Genomic DNA, 8,236 nt, shown 5'->3' with positions numbered 1-8,236 from the left:
TGTAATAAGGGACTATTCCCTGGAGAAGGATGTCATGCTTGGTAGGGTGGAGGGTCGACGAAAGAGGGGGAGGCCTTCAAGGAGATGGATTGATACGGTGGCTGCGATGATGGGCTCAAGTATAGCAGGGATTGTGGGGCTGGCGCGGGATTGGGCAGTGTTCCGTTCTGCTGTGCATGGGGTTGCTATGAGTTGGAAACGACTCGACGGCACTTAACAACAACAACAACTAAGATGACAGGGCTGAGCTGGTGGTATGTGTGGTAGGGTGAGGGAGCTCAGTGAACTTCCCTCTCTTGCAATTTGTTGTCACCTTTTTCTTCATTTCATGCCCTTTGGTCTTCCAATACTTTAGGTGGAGTTCAGAATTCTGGGATTATTGACATTAACAGTATTTGCTTGTTTTTTTCTGTAATGGTGGTGGGGTACATGGCATGCAATTGATTATGTCATCATCTTGTTCTGGCTTCATCTATGTCTTTTTGGCCTTGATACAGTTCATTTCTTTTTATCATTGAATACTATTCCATTGTATGGCTATAAAACAGTTTGTTTATGCAGTCATCTATTGAAAGAGAAGGGAGCTCTGGTAGCATAGTGCCTAAGGCACTTGACTGCTAACTAGAAGCCTGGCAGTTCAAACCCACCAGCCACTCCTCAGAAGGAAGGTTGGGCAATCCTACTTCCATAGTGATACTGCCTCAGAAACCCAAGGAGAGGTTGCTATGAGTCGGGGCTGACTTGATGGCAAATAACAACAACAACAACATTGAAAGAGAAGGGGGTAATTTTTGGTGATCATGACTGAAGCTACAGCAAAAATACAAATGCAGACTTTTTATAGATATGATTTTCAAGTGATTTGGATAAGTACCTATGAATTATATTTTTGGAACATATGGTAATTTTAAAAAAAGCATTTTAAGAAATAGTCAAACTGTCACTGATTAACAGAAATGAGAAATTTCATATACTGACCCTTGGTACAACAAAAGAAAACACTGCCTGGTCCTGCATCATTTTCACAATCATTGCCACACTTGAGTTCATTGTTGTAGCCATTGTGTTTATAAATCTCGTTGTTGTTGTTAGGTGCAAGTAATCTCCCACTCATAGCAACCTTATGCACAGCAGGACGAAACACCTCTCGGTCCTGCGCCAGCTCCACGATCCCTGCTGTACTTAAGCCCATCACCACAGCCACTGTGTCAATCCATCTCATTGAGGGCCTTCCCCTCTTTTGTGGATCCTCCACCGTACCAAGCATGACATCCTCCTCCAGGGAATGGTCCCTTCTGATAACATGACCAAAATAGGGGAGATGAAGTCTGGCCATTCTCACTTTCAAAAAACATTCCGGCTGCACTTCCTCCAGTACAGATTTGTTAGTTCCATGGTACTTTCAGCATTCTTTGCCAAGACCACAACTCAGAAGCATCAATTCTTCTTTGGTCTTCCTTATTCATGTCCAGCTCTCACATGCATATGAGGTGATTAAAAATATGGCCTGTGTCAGGCACACCTTAGTCCTCAAGGAGACATCTTTGCTCTTCAGCACTTGAAAGAGTTCCTTTGCAGCTGATTTGCTCTGTGCTATATGTCATCTGATGTCCTGACTGCTGCTCCTATTGGTGTCGATTGTAGAACCAAGCAATGTGAAATCTTTAACAACTTCAATCTTCTCTCAATTTATTGTGATGCTGCTTATGGGTCCAGTTATGAGGACTTAAGTTTTCTTCACACTGAGATGAAATCCATACTACAGACTATTCTTCAACCTTCATCAGTAAGTGCCTCAAGGCATCCTCACTTTCAGCAAGAAAAATTGTATCTTCAGTGTGTCACAGGTTGTTAATGATTCTTCCTCCAATCCTGATGCCATGTTCTTTTTCATATAGTCCAGCTTCTCAGATTATTTGCTCAGCATATATATTGAATAAGTATGGTGAAAAGATACAACCCTGATGCACTCCCTTCTTGATTTTAAACCATGCAGTGTCCTCTTGTTCTGCTATACTTAAGCCCATCACTGCAGCCACTGTGAATGAGCCTCCTGGTCTATGTACAGGTTCTACAGGTCTATGTACAGGTTCCTCATGAGTACAGTGAAGTGTTCTGGAATTCCCTTTCTTCTCAATGTTATCCACAATTTGTTATGATCCACACAATCAAATGATTTTGCATAGTCAATAAAACACAAGTACACATCTTTCTGGTATTCTTTGCTTTCAGCCAAGATCCATCTGACATCTGCAATGATATTCCTTGTTCCATGTCCTCTTCTGAATCCAGCTTGCGTTTCTGGAAGTTCTCGTCAATATACTGTTGCAACTGTTTTTTAATTATCTTCAGTAAAATTTTACTTGCATGGGACATTAATGATATTGTTCGATAATTTCCACATTCTGTGGGATCATATTTCTTTGGAATGGGTACAAATATGGATCTCTTCCAGTCAATTGGCCAGGTAGCTGTCTTCCAAATTTCTCGACATAACCGAATAAGTGCCTCCAGCAGGGCATCCATTTGTGGAAACATCTTAATGGGTTTTCTGTCAATTCCTGGAGCCTTGTTTTTCACCCATTCCTTCAGTGAAGCTTCAACTTCTTCCTTCAATACCATTGGTTCTTGAACATATATCACCTCCTGAAATGGATGAAGATTGACCAGTTCTTTTTAGTACAGTGACTCAGTGTGTTCTTTCCATCTTCTTTTGATGCTTCCTGCATCATTCAGTAATTTGTCCATAGAATCTTTCAATATTCCAGTGTTCCAAATGTCAAGTGTGTTCTTCCTTTTTTGGTTTTCTAATTCCAGGTCTTTGCACATTTCATTATAGTAATTGGCTTTGTGTACTTGAGCTGCTCCTTGAAATCTTCTGTTCAGCACTTTTATCTTGTCATTTCTTCCATTTGCTTTAGCTACTTTCCACTCAAGGGTAAGTTTCAGAGTCTCTTCACACATCCATTTTGGTTTTTCTTCTTTCTCATCTTTTTAATGACCTCTTGCTTTCTTCATGGATGATGTTCTTGATGTCATCCCACAGTTCTTCTGGTCTTCAGTAACTGGTGTTCAATGCATCAAATCTTTTCTTTAAATGGTCTCTAAATTCAGGAGGGATATATTCAAGGTCATATTTTGTCTCTCGTGGATTTGTCTTAATTGTCTTCAACTTCAAGTTGAACTTGCATATGAGTAGTTGATGGTCTGTTCCACAATCAGCTCCTGGCCTTGTTTTGGCTGAAGATATTGAGCTTTTCCATTGGCTCTTACCACAGATGTAGTCAATCTGATTCCTATGTACTCCATCTGGCAAAGTTCATGTGTATAGCCATTGTCTGTGTTGTTGCAAAAAGGTATTTGCAATGTATAAGTCATTGGTGTTGCAAAATTCTATCATATAATCTCCAGCGTTATTTCTGTCACTAAGACCAAATTTTCCAATTACTGGTGATTCTTCTTTGTTTCCAACTTTTGCATTCCAGTCACCAGTGATAATACATCTTGATTTCGTGTTTGGTCAATTTAAGACTGCAGAAGACTGCAGATGCAGAAGCCTGCATCTCGTTGAGGAACTTCCTTTTTTTCCTCTGCCCTCTAATTTACCCAGCATGATATTCTTCTCCAGAGAGTGATCCCTTCCTACAATATGATCAAAGCATGAGAGACAGAGTCTGGCTATTTTTGCTTCTAAAGAACATTCTGGCTGTACTTCCTCCAAAACAGATTTAATTGTTCTTCTAGTAGTCGATGGTGTATTCAATATGCTTTGTCAACACCACAATTCAAATGCATCAATTCTTCTGTAGTTTTTCTTATTCAATGACCAGTGCTCATATGCCGATGGGGCTATCGAAAAGACCATGGGTTGAGTCAGGTACCCTTTAGTCTTCAAAGTGATAGCTTTGCTATTAAACACTTTCCAGTATCTTTTCCAGCTTTTGCCCAATAAAATACTAGGTTTGATTTTTTTTTTTTTTTTGGTGCAAGTTTGGGTGATTTGGGTGCAAGTTTACAGAGCAAATTCACTGTCCATACAGCAGTTCACATGCACTTTGTCTCATGACATTAACTACAATTTACCACAATGCAATAGCTCACCTCCCACATCCTGCCCATAGCAACCTCTTCCCTCCATGTATTCCTGACCCCTAAGTATGTTCCTGTGCATACACAGCCCTTCTATTCTCCCATGATTGTTCTCTCCAAGGAGTGTATCTACCTAGTATAAATGTTCACCTCATATGCCTGTCTTTTGTTTGGCTGGAATCCACAGGTGTGGGTTCAATTCTAGACCTGAATGGCAGTTAGGTGCCATAGTAGTGGATCCATTAGGCTCTATCAGACCAGCAAAACTGGTCCTTTTTTTTCCCCAAATGATTTTGAGTTTTGTTCCACATTGACTCCCATTTTATCCAGGATCTCCTACATAGATCTGTCTCTGAGTGGTTGACAATGGTAGCTGGGCACCATCTAGTTCTTCTGGTCTCATAGTTGTATAGGCTGAGGATAGCATGGTGTACCAGTCACTTGGACTAATTGTTTCCATGAATCTTTGGTTCTCTTCATTCTTCTTTGCTCTGAACTAGGAGAGACCCATCTAGATAGCTGCTTGCAAGCATTTAAGAGCCCAGTCGCTACTCACCAAAGTAGGAGGTGGAACAATGCTTTGTGTAGTGTGTTATGCCAATTGAGCTTGATGTCCCTTGTGACTATGGTCCTGAGCTCACAGGTTCAACTATTCACTCCCTCTGGATGGCTGTGACCAAGAAGTGACTATAACCTTATCATTTGTCAGCTCTACTGTACACCTGGAAATTCTTACAGAATATACAATACACTTGTAGAAGCATTGTCTGAAAAACCCTGTACATGGTCTTGGGCACACTCCCCCCTGCATAGACATACCTAATAGTTCAGCCTGTCCACTCATCTCTCCACCTCTATAGCCATGTTTGCCTTCACTGACAATGCAGTACTGTATGTGCAAAAGGGTTCATCTTTGTTGTTTGTACCTCCCATTTACCTCTCTATGCCTTTTTCTTCCTCAATGCCAACATGTTGATCATTCACATTTGGTACATTGCTTTTCACTTCACCCAGATCAATACTTGTCTCTACATATCTAACAGTGTTCCCTCCCCTCCCATCTCACCCTCATAACCAATAAAGAAAACTTCCTTCCATATATAAACCTTTCCTTGACTTTTTACAATAATGGGCTAATACAATATTTGTCCTTCTGTGATTGACTTATTTCATTCAGCATAATGTCCTCCAAATTCTTCCATGTTATGTGGTGTTTTGCAGACTCTACATTATTCTTTAGGGTTGCATAGTATTCCATTGTGTGTATGTACCATAGTTTGGTTATCCATTCTTCAGCTGATGGACACCTAGGTTGTTTCCATCTTTTGGCTATTGTAAATAGTGCTGTGATGAACGTAGGTGTGCATAAGTCTGTTCTTGTCCTGGCTGTCACTTCTTTAGGATATATACCTAGTAATGGAATGGCTAGGTCAAATGTATTCCTAATTCCAATTTTGAAGGAATAGCCACAGTGCTTTCCACAGTGGTTGTACATTTGACACTCCCACCAGCAGGTATCAGAATCCTAATGTCTACGTTTTATTTCTTGAGCTGCTTCCATGGGTGTTGATTATAGATCAAAGTAACATGGAATCCTTGACAACTTTAATCTTTTCTCCATTTATTACTATGCTGCTTATTGTTCAGGCTGTGAGAATTTTGTTTTTCTTTATTTTGAGGTGTAATTCATACTGAAGGCTGCAGTCTATGATTTTATAAGTGCTTCAAATCTTCTTTACTTTCAGCAAGCAAGGTTGTGACATTTGCATATCACAGAGTGTTGATGAATCTTCCTCCAATCCTGACGCCTCATTCTTCTTTGTATAATCCTGCTTCTCTAATTATTTGCTCAACATACAGATTGAATAAGTGTGGTTGAATCATACAACCTTAATGCACACATTCCCTGATTTTAAACCATACATTATTCCCTTGTTCTGTTAGAACAACTTCCTCTTGGTCTATGTACAGATTCCTCATGAGCACAATGAATTATTCTGAAATTCCCCTTCTTTGCAGTGTATCCATTATTTTTATGAGGCACACAATTGAATGTCTTTGCATAGTCAGTAAAACACAGGTAAGCATCTTTCTAGTATTCTTGCTTTCAGCCAATTTCCATCTTACATCAGTGATAATATCCTTCATTATCATTCTTTTCTGAATCTGATTTGAAATTCTGGCAGTACCCTATCAATCTACTGCTAGAACTATTTTTGAATTATCTTCAGCAGAATTTTTCTTGCATGTGATATTAATGATATGCTAATGATATTATTGACATATAATTAGTTTATTCACTCATATTAGTTTACTCACTCATATACTAATATATGAGTGAGTAAATTAATGATATGTGAAAAAAAAGAAAAGTACTGATTGTTATGTCCTTGAAGAAAATTCCTGAGATCATAAAAATATGCAGTATTCATGTTATAGTCAATGATTTGGAGACTTCTTGTCCTGATCTTTATTTGTTTCATTAAAATTCAGTATCTGCTTATAAATAAAATGATAACTTGATATATTCTGAGTGGATTAGAACAATACTCTGTTATTACAAAGATGTTTTGCAATACTTTAACATTCTATCTACAGAGGACAGGTCAAATTTGTTCATATTCATTGTCTTATTAATTGGGAAATTGATATAACAAAGATATCTAACTTCAATGGAGCCATAAATAATGACGTTGACAGTTATTTTAAAAAGTTTGCTAAGATTATTTCTTTCTTAAAATGTTAGTTGAAGGATCTTTTATTATTTTTGAGTAGGAGTCAGCAAACTACAGTCTGTGGGTCAAATTCTGCTGAACCCATTCTTTTATGTATTGTGTACAGATACTTTTAAGGACAATGGTGGCATTAAGGAGGGATGAAGAAAGGATATTTCTCTTTCTTTCAGTCAGCTCCTTGGGATATACTCTCTTTTTGTCACTCCTGTCAGCCAGACTCCCCTGTGACGCTCACTCCTGAAGAAATGTCCAGGTTTCAGAGATCTTTTACAATTACATCTTCCTGTGTCTTGAAGTCAGAGATTGTTGGTGCCACTGCCTCCTCTGGGAAATTCCTGTGTCATTTGAACAATCCCTGTTTTGATTTATTCAACTTTTTCATTGACTTTTTAACCTATTCCTTGGTTTTCTCCTTTTTGGATTAGAATGGTTTCTATTTTTAAGTGAATCATAAGATCAACATGATATAGTTGTAGGGAAAAGAAGTGAGTTAATGAAAAAAGTTGTAATTCATTAAAATGAATAATAGTTTAAAATCCTCCCTATGATGATAGAAAAAGAAGAATCAAGTTATTCTCATCCAACTGTGTTTGTATTATTACTCTTTTTTTCTGTAAGTAGAAGATTAACTCACAAGTCCTACAGAGAACTCTTCTAACTTTCCAAATGTCTGATTAGTTTGCTAATTCATATTTCTTCTTTCATTTTTCTTCCTTCACTACAACACAAAATACTTGACTGATTAGAGAAATCTTTAATCCTTGGTGAATATCCCGCAGAGGGAATGCCCATCACTTTTTTTTCTGCCCCCATAAGATAATTTCTCTCAGGACCCATCCCACATGAATATGTAGGTCCAATCAATGAAAAATACGGTCACCAAAAAGTAAAAATAACAGATAGGCTACAATTTTTACTACTACTTTTCATGTTAGCAAATTAGAATCATAATCTAGATAATGAGGAATTGCAATCTCTATTCTTCTTGTCAAAAAAAGGTTTGTTATCTTTTCTTTCATATTTTTATTTCTTTATGAATGTACTTGACTTCACATATAGTATACAATATACTAAGCTGAAAACTAGCATTAATTATTGCTGAAATGTTTTGTTTACTTATCATTGACTCTTCTTAATCTGCTTTATATTTTACTAGTTATATTTCTGTTTTTAAAAAATTTGTCCTTTTCACATCAAGCTCAATTGGCATAACATACTAAACAAAATATTGTTCTACCTCTTACTTTGGTGAGTAGCGACTGGGATCTTAAAAGCTAGCAAGCTGCCATCTACATGCAACAATGGGTCTCTCCTTGTTCAGGCAAAGAAGAGTGAAGAAAATCAAAATTCATGGAAACAATTAGTCCTAGTGACTGGTACACCATCCAATCTGCAGCCTATACAACTATGAG

This window comes from Orycteropus afer, unplaced genomic scaffold (genome assembly GCF_000298275.1).
Source record: "Orycteropus afer afer isolate SDZICR_OR568_19922 unplaced genomic scaffold, OryAfe1.0 scaffold00247, whole genome shotgun sequence".
NCBI lineage: Eukaryota > Metazoa > Chordata > Mammalia > Tubulidentata > Orycteropodidae > Orycteropus > Orycteropus afer.
Note: the sequence above shows the minus strand (reverse complement) of the source record.